Raw genomic sequence first — 10137 nt, forward strand, 5'->3', positions numbered from 1 at the left:
CCCTTCCTGTACTCCATCTGTGCATGCCCCACGCTGTCCTTGCTCTTTGGGGTCATTTGATCTAAAGGGGAAACTGATACGCAAACACTGGTGGCTGATCTGTCCTCAGTGTCATCCGTGCTCAGGGCAAGCAATGAGAAGAAAGTCCTGGATGGCCTGGAGTGGGGTGGAAAGGAGAGAGAGGAAAGTCTGCCGAGAGGAAGTGACTCTTTATTACCAAATACAGGCTCTTCAGCTGCATCCTGTCTCTTCCCTTTACCCCTACAACTCTGCATGTTCTACTTCTCCTGCCTCCTATTCTCTCTGTCTGTCTCTCTCTGTCTCTGTCTCCACGGGTTCCCTTCTCCTGTTCTATTCCTCAAAGGTCTGCCCTGCGCAGTCTTTTACATTTGCCACCATGTTATCTCTCTGCACAAACACCTACCACCCATGCCTTTTTTAATGAAAACCAGCTCTGTCTTTCAACAGCTTCTGGACACCTGCATGAAAACCCTATTCTAGCTTCCAATTGAACCTATTTAAAATAAACGTACTATCTTTCTTCCCAAATCATTGTCCTATTTCCACAGGGAGACTACCATTTTTCTAGTCATTCAGTTTTAAAATGTGGGAGTCATCATTAAGTTTCTCCATCCAATCAAATTCTCTTACTTCCATCCTTTCCAGATCCCCTGCTGATCACTAGTGTTTAATTTTCATTCTTTACTACCCAGAACCTGGGTAAAAGAAAAAAAAGGACACCTAAACAAGCTCCTTTGTACTTGCTAGACAAAGAACAAACCACAAACAAACAAACAAAAACTTTTCAAAACAAGCAATTAGGAAATTCTACCTTATTTTTCAAGAAATAAGTACAGAACAGAGTTATGAGAGAACATTTTGGGTGGGAAGTCAAACTCTCCCTTTCCTTTGGCAGGGCCGCAGTTCAGGTTCTCTACAGGTCCTGCCAGCATTACCAAGACAGCCTCCACCAGGCTCCCTGCCTCCACCAGACTCCACCAACCTCCCTGCCTCCAGTCTTTCCTCCTATCCGGACAAAGGACCACACATTCCTCTGGTCCAGCCATCCTCCTGGTCAGGATCCTTTGCTGCTTCCCTGTTGCCTGCCACAGTGATATCTCACCTGGTCTTCAAGCCTGCCACACGCGGACAGCTCATACCACCCTATCCACCAATGAGAGCAACTTGCCCTTCCATGACCTCTACAGCCATTCTCTGACCATGATGTCTCTGTGAAACTTCTGTACTTTGAATTTCTCTTCCACCTCCTTCCCTTCTCACCGACCAATATTTTCCAGGCAAAGTTTTATTCATTTTTAAAAGCCCTTCCCAGACCTTCCCCTGGAAGCATGCTGGGCTAATGGATATCTATGATGGCATTTACCTTAAGGTGTTTTTAAGGTAAAACAACTTACTCAACTAGATTAAAGATTCCTAGAGGTTTCTACCATTTATTAACAGTAAGAATATGACAAATGTTAACTTCTCTAAGCACAGTTTCTTTTGTCAAAACTATGCAGTTGTTGAGAAGAGTAAATAAGAAAATGTATAGGTGTAAATGTATAGGAGCACCTAGTACAGTGCTTGGCATGATGGGTGTTTGTATTGTACTGAGTGAATGAATGAAACCCAGTATGAGTTTTCCTCTCCCAAAATTTTAACCAAAATCAAACAAAACTTTCAGTGATGGTTACATTATGTAATATGTATAGTGAATTTTCTATGATCTACTTGTAAAGAAGGAGTTAGAAGCCAAGACCATTCAAATAACGCTAAATTAATAAATTTGTCTTTGAAAGGAATTTGAACATTATTTGGACATGCGAGTTTTATTCTCCTTGAGCAAATGTTTAAATTTGTTTTTAGCCCTATAAACATCAGCTGGGAGACTAAAGCTTTCAAACATTTTATTGCAGGAACAGAATGGCTCAATACTTTTTAAAAGCCATATACAAAAAGTGATAAAGTGTAGTATTTCACAAGGATCCTCAGAGAAATTAAATCCAGTGGCTGAATATCCTAACTTTGGACACTTCTCCATCCATCTATTCAACATCCTGTTTTTATATTTCTTTCCCTTCCATCTCGCGGCAATCTTATTTTTGTATATCAGCACTTCATGTGATATTCACCGAGAGCAGAGGTTCTGGGAAAGTGCCCTATTGCTCCCTTTTCTTCCATTAGCCACAAATGGTTCTATAAAGAACCGGTTATACTTTGATAACTTTCAATTCTAGGTTTATTTTTTATTTCAACTACCTGGAATCTTCAGGGATCACAACCTCCCCTTTTTCCCACTCCCAATTCCATAGTACAGATTGGAAATGTCACAGGCTGCTAGATCCATTCAGGACCCTAGAGAGTATGTGGTTCAATCTCCTTATTTCACAGGCACCAAAAATCTAGTAAAAACAGGGTTGAACCCTGGCCAGTTTGGCTCAGCAGTTAGAGCATCGGCCCTCAGACCAAAGAGTCGAGGGTTTGATTCCAGTCAAGGGCATGTACCTCGGTTGCAGTTTGGTATCTGGCCCTGGTCAAGGTCGTGTGGGAGTCAAGTAATCGATGTGTCTCTGTCACATCAAGGTCTCTCTCTCTCTCTCTCTCTCTCTCTCCCCTCCCTTCACACTCTATCTGAAGATAAATGGAAAAATATCCTTGGGTGAGGATTAAAAAGAAAAAACTGGATTGAGATCTCTTTTCACAGGACTGTGCAAAGTTTCATCTATGTTTGCCTCATTATCCTGTTTCATTCAGGAATTAGCCATAAATAGTCACTTATTGTAATTTTTGCCTGGACATACTCTCAGCCTCTATTGTCACTCTTTTCCACTCTGATCCAAAGCATTGCTTCTCCTTCCCTCCTAGAACCTTAACCACCCTTCTTTTAAATGCCTTCCCCATTTACCATTATTCCATTCACAAGAAGATCAGACCCTGGACTCAGATACTGTCTTGTTGCATCATCATTTCCCAGCTACCCTCTATCCCGTTCCAAGTCAATCATGTCCAAGTGTGTAACTGATTCGTTCAACTAAGCAGGAGCCATTTTAAAATCTGCTTTCTATGCCATGGATACTCTCCTCCTGCAGTTCACATGGTTATATTTTTTACTATTAGCTACATGTGCTTTATAGTGTTTTCTATAAGTCATCTCACTTAATCCTCAGAACAACCCTGTGTGATAGGAATTGTTCTTACCTAATTTTATAGATGAGAAAAAAAGGTCAGAGTATGTAAATATCTTGACCAAGATCCACACAGTTAGTAAATGTAGGAACTGAGATTAGAACTTCAATCTGACTCCAGATATTGAATTCTTAATCACGATGCTATATTAACTTGTTTCATATGATCAGTATTTGTTGGCAAGTGCTGGTTTTCATGTAGTAGAGTCAACATGTAACACTCTATATAATATCTAAAACTATAAAAATTCCAGAATAAAACATAGGAGAAAATCTTTGAGGCCTTGGGTTAGGCAGAGATTTCTTAGATATGACCCTAGATATTTCAGATACTTCCTAGATATCTAAGCAAGTACTTCTTACATGATTCTGATCTTTAAAAGACACTTTTAAGAAGATGAAAAGACAAGACTAGGAGAAAATATTTATGAACCATGTAACTAATAAAGGATTTGTATGCAAATATATAAAGAACTCTCATAACTCAATAATAGAACAAACAACCTAACAAAAAACAGTCAAATAATTTAAAGACAAACTTTATCAAAGAATATACACATAACAAGAACATAAAAAGATATGCAACACCATTAGTCATTAGAGAAGTACTAATTAAAACCACAATGAGATATCACTACACACTTATAAGAATGAGTAAAATAAAAAAGACACACCAGCCCTGGCCAGTTTGGCTCAGCGGTTGGAGTATCAGCCTGCGGACCAGAGAGTCCCGGGTTCGGTTCCCACTAGGGACACGTACCAAAAAAAAAAGACACACAATATCAAGTGTGGACTAAATGTGGTACAACTGGAACTCTCACCCATAAGCTTTATTTCTAACAGTCAAATTTTGGAAATAGCCCAAATGTCCATCAACAGATGAATAGATGAACAAATTCTGGCATATTCATACAATAGACTACTATTCAGCAATAAAAAGGAACAAACTACTGATACAAGCAATAACATGGCTAATACTCAAAATAATAATGTTGAGTGTAAGGGCCAGATAAAAGAGAGTATATACTATATGATTCTGTATACATAAAATCCTTGGAAATGGAAACTATTTATGGTGACAAAAGCAGACAAGTGGTTGCCTGCGATTGGATGGGGGAGGGGAGTGACAGAGGGAAGGGTTGCCGAAGGGCATGAGTGATGGTCTTGTTCATTTCATTGCCTTCATGGTGGTGACAGTTTCACAGGTGCATACCTATCTTAAAACTTACCAAATTTAAGTATGTGCAATTTATTTTTATGTCAGTTATACTTTTATAACACTGCAAAAATTTAGCACACTAATATTCATTTTTTAATGTAGTTTTTTTATTGTTTGCTTTGAAATAACTGATGTATTCTTGTTTATGACGCCACACCCCATTGATTATCAAAGGAAGACAATACAAAATATACGTGTGTATACCAATATATAAAGAACTCTCAAAACTCAATAATAGAACAAACAATCTAATAAAAAACAGTCAAATAATTTTTATTCTTTATATATTCCTTGATAAAGTTTGTCTTTAAATAAAATTTGCCAATAAAAGGAACTCAATATTCTTCTTTCAGTATCTGGATTACTGTCCTTTCCTGAGGCACCTTGGTGTATGAGGACATTCATACAGCCCTTAGGTTGTGGAGAGAGGGTTTCATCTGTATGTTACAGGCCTCTGGGTTGTCATTTAGTACCTGTAGCCTCTTGTGGGGGAGCTGTGTCCCACTGGTGTCTGTACACTAGATGTGCCCTCACTAAACCTATTGATGCTAAACTGTTCCCCCTGTACTGACTACAAACCCCCACCCCTATTGCCTTTTATCTTCTACCCTGGCCTTAACAGCCTTCTTTTCTACCCCAAGGCCTCTGCTGCTCTTCCATCCTCTCTTCATCTCCTCATGGGGATCGTGTGGAAACTTCTAAAACAAGCTGTAGGGAATAAGTCACATTATTTCAGACTATCCATGTGGGCACCTCCCTCTCTTTCCCACATCATGTTGGACATGGCACTGTGCCTCCTCTAAAAGCTCGCAGGTTTGCCAGCATCCACCCAGAAAGGAGGACACTAAACCTATGGCTGCTGATTCCTTCCTGTTGTCCAGGGTGTTTCTGTTCCCAACTTTGCAGCAGGTCTGGGACTAGATGAGGCTAAGAGTCTGCAAGGAGGGAAAACTTGTGTTCCCTTTCAGGCTGTCAACGCTGAAAGGAAGTGAGGGAGAGGAAATAGTGACTTTTGCTACAGATATTTTCCTCTCTACAGCTTCCTTTTTTAAGAACCTATCTTTTCTCCCATCCTAGAAACCTCCCCACTAATTCTCTAGGCAAGTGTGTCTTCCCTTATTGTCAGATACTAAGTTTTCTGCCCCTGTGGCTTATTCTAAAGCTTAATCCACAGCCCTCCAAGTGTTGCTAATATACAGAGTCTTTGTGGAATTTAGAAATTTATTTTATTCCTGGAACAATTCTTACTCTCAAAACCATTGTCTTACTAGAAACTGAAGAGGCCACTTTCATAGGTAAAAGTTGAAAGTGAATTGAACCCTTTCATACAGTCTTACTACAACCAGCCCCCATCTCCTGAGGCAAAAGGATGCCTCTGGCAGTCCAGGAAGAAGGTCACATACCAAGAAATGCCAAGAAAAAAACACATTCATATATTTCAAAACTGTTATCCCTGTAACATGTAGTTAAGGTTTTATTTAAATTCATATGTGGTTTTCATTTATGAATATTCTGGTTCCATGCCATTGTGATTACTGAAAATTACTTTTCTTGGGTTAATTCACTTTATTTAGGGGAGTCACCCACAGAAAACCAAATTAATATGGTAATTTTTGGTATAAGGTTTAATTTTGTAATGATGAAAGTATTATTTGTGTTGCAGACATAAATAGGTTCTAAAAAAATTTATATTGATCTCATTAAATCAAATAATTGCCTTATATTCCAATCACTTTTAAAGCCAGGGTATTACTGAATCCAGTAATACATTAAAAAGATCATTCACCGTGATCAAGTGGGATTTATTCCTGGGATGCAAGTTTGGTACAATATCTACAAACCATTTAATGTGATACACAACATAAATAAAATGAAGGATAAAAATTATATGATCATATCAATAGATGCAGAAAAAGCATTTCATGAAATCCAGCACCCATTTATGATAAAAACACTCAGCAAAGTGGGACCAGATGGAACATATCTCAGCACAATAAAGGCCATAAATGACAAACTCATAGCCAACATCACAGTAAATGGGGAAAAAGTAAAAGCATTTTCCTTAAGATCAGCAACAAGACAGGGATGTTTGTGTTCACCACTCTTATTCAATACAGTACTGGAACTCCTGGACCCAGTATTCAGACAAGAAGAAGAAATAAAAGGCATCAAATTGGAAAGGAAGAAGTAAATCTGTCATTATTTGTAGATGACATAATACTGTATATATAGAGAATCCTAAAGATTCCACCAAAAAATGCTAGAAATGATTAAATAATTTGGTAAAGTAGCAAGATACAAAATAAATATCCATAAATCAGTTGCATTTTTATACACCAATAATGAACTACGAGAAAGAAAAACAAGCTCATTTACAATTGAATCAAAACAAAAAAAAAAAAACACAAAAAAAATCACCTTTGAATAAATTTAACCAAAGTTATAAAAGACCTGTACTTGAAAAATTGTGAGACATTAGAGAAAGAAATTGAAGAAGATACAAATAAGTGGAAGTATATACCATGTTCATGGATAAGAAGAATTAACATCATTAAAATGTCTATACTACTCAAAGCTATCTATAGATTCAATGCAATGCCTATCAAGATACCAATGGTGTATTTCAAAAACAAATATTCCAAAAATTTGTGTGGAACTACAAAAGATCCCAAATAACCACAGCAATCTTGAGGAAGAAGAACAAAGTCAGAGGAATCATACTACCTGATATCAAAGTATATTACAAGACCATAGTAATCAAAAGATCATGGTACTGGCATAAAAGCAGAAGTATAAATCAATGGAAAAAAATAGAGAGCCCAGAAATAAACTTACACCTTTATGGTCAATTAATATTTGAAAAAGGAGGCAAGAACATACAATAGAGTAAGGCCCATCTATTCAGTAAGTGGTACTGGCAAAACTGGACAGATGTGTGCAAAAAAAAATAAAACTAGACCAGCTTCTTACACTATACACAAAAATAAACTCAAAATAGATTAAAGACTTAAATGTAAGACTCAAAACCATGAAAATCCTACAAGAAAACAGGCAGTAAAATCTTGAACATTTCTCATAGCAATATTTTATTCTGATATATTTCTTCTAACAAGAGAAACAAAGGGAAAAATAAATGAGACTACATCAAACTAAAAATTTGTGCATGGCATGAGAAACCATCAACAAAATGAAAAGATAACCCACTGAATGGGAGAACATATTTGCCAATGACACATCTGATGAAAGGTTTATATCTAACATTTATAAAGCACTTACACAACTCAACACCAAAAAAACAAACAATCCAATTGAATTTGAAAAAGTCATGGGCAATGACTAGAATAGACATTTCTCTAAAGTGGGCATACAGATGGCCAATAGACATATGAAGAGCTGCTCAATGTCACTAATCGTCAGAGAAATGCAAATTAAAAACACAATGAGATAACACCTCACACCTGTCAGAATGGCTACCATCAATAAAGCAACAAACATCGAGTGCTGGTTGGGATGTGGAAAAAAGGGAACCCTTGTACATTGTTGGTAGGAATGCAGACTGGAACAGCCACCGTAGAAAACAGTATGTAGTTTCCTCAAAAAATTAAAAATGGAACTGCCTTATGGCCAAGATATGGGACCATATATGAAGAATCCCAAAACACGAATTTGAAAGAATATATGCACCCCTATGTTAATTGCAGCATTATTTACAATAACCAAGACTTGGAAGCAGCACAAGTGTTTCTCAAAAAAAGAATGGATAAAAAAGTTGTGGTACATTTATGAATTGGAATACTATTTGGCCATAAAAAGAAGTATATCTTACCCTTTGAGATAGCATGGTTGCATCATTTACATTGAATAGTCAATGCTCTGTTTAGTAAATACCACCTTCTAAAGTTCTGAGGCAAATTTTTTAATTCAATATTTTTTTTAAAATTATGTGGCCTGGCTAGTGTGGCTCAGTGGTTGAGCATCTACCCATGCACCAAGAGGTCACCAGTTGGATTCCTGGTCAGGGCACATGACCAGGTTTGGGGCCAAATCCCCAGTGGGGGGGCATGCAGGAGACAACTAATCAATGTTCTCTCTCATCAATGTTTCCATCTCTCTCTACCTCTCCCTTCTTCTCTCTCTAAAATCAATAAAGGAAATAACACAACAATTATGTATGTAAAGGCAGGGCTTAATCATTTGAGTTGACCTGAGTTCAAATCTCAGCTTGTTAGTGGTGTTAACCCTGGGTAACTCACTTAAATAATCAGTATTCTAGTCTCTATTATCTAGAGATGATAGTATAGCCATTGCAGCTTTACGGAGGAGCAAATGAGTTCATTTACATAAGGTGTTTAGAATAGAGACTAGCAACAGGCAACCCTCAATATAATTAGCTCTCATCTTCATTATTATAATTATTAATACTATTATTTGATAGATTGTTTAACTCTATCCCTTTTGTTTTAGAACTTTCCTTATTTAAAAAAATGTTTACAATGCCGTCTATAAGGAAAAAAAATGTTTACAACATATCCTGCAACTTTGCTTTTTTTAAAAAAATCTTTATTGTTGGATGTAAAATGTATTACAGATGTTCCACATTTTTCCCCCATTGACCCCCTCCTCCCCACTCCCGCCCCCCTCCCACCTTTTCCCACACTATTGTCTGTGTCCATTGGTTATGCATATAAGTTCTTTGGTTTATTTCTTCCCACCCCCCCAACCCCTTTCCCTTTGAGGTTTGTCAGTCTAGCAATGAATTTGTGCTTCTTAATTCCTTCACCTTTTTCACCCATTCCCCCAACCCCTTTCCCAACTGGCAACCAACAAAATGTTCTCTGTATCTATGAGAATGTTTCTGTTCTACCTGTTCATTTTGTTTGTAGATTCCATTGTTGATAGATATGTATTCATTGCCATTTTGTTTGTTCATACATTTTATCCTTTTCTTCAAAAAGACCCTTCATCATTTCATATAATAACGGTTTGGTATTGATGAACTCCTTTAACTTTTTCTTGTCTGGGAAAGTTTTCATATGTCCATCGATTCTAAATGACAGCTTTGCAGGACAGAGTAATCTTGGTTGTAGGTTCTTGCTTTTCATCACTCTGAATATTTCTTGCCACTCCCTTCTGGCCTGCAAAGTTTCTTTTGAGAAATCAACTGACAGCCTAATGGGAACTCCCCTGTAGGTAACTAGCTGCCTTTCTCTTGCTGCTTTTAAGATTGTCTCTTTGTCTTGAACCTTTTGCATTTTGATGATGATGTGTCTTGGTGTGGGCCTCTTGGGGTTCATCTTGTTTGGGACTCTCTGTGCTTCCTGGACTTGTATGTCTGTTTCCTTCTCCAAGTTAGGAAAGTTTTCTTCCATTATTGTTTCAAACAGGTTTTCGATTTCTTGTTCTCGCTCTTCTCCTTCTGGCACCCCCAAGATGCGAATGTTGGCATGCTTGAAGTTGTCCCAGAGGCTCCTTACACTATCCTCATTTTGTTGGATTCTTTTTTCTTTTTGCTGTTCTGATTGGGCATTTTTTGCTTCCTTATATTCCAAATCGATGGTTTGCTCCTTGGATTTACGTACTCTATTATTGAAGCTGTGTAAATTATTCTTTATTTCAGTTAATGCCTCCTTCAATTCTAACTGTGTATCCATGATTTCTAACTGGTCTTTTTTTATGGTCTTGATGCCCTCCCTAAGTTCACTGAGGTTCTCACTAAGTTCATTGAGCATCCTT

Source organism: Molossus molossus, unplaced genomic scaffold (genome assembly GCF_014108415.1).
Source record: "Molossus molossus isolate mMolMol1 unplaced genomic scaffold, mMolMol1.p scaffold_m16_p_14, whole genome shotgun sequence".
NCBI lineage: Eukaryota > Metazoa > Chordata > Mammalia > Chiroptera > Molossidae > Molossus > Molossus molossus.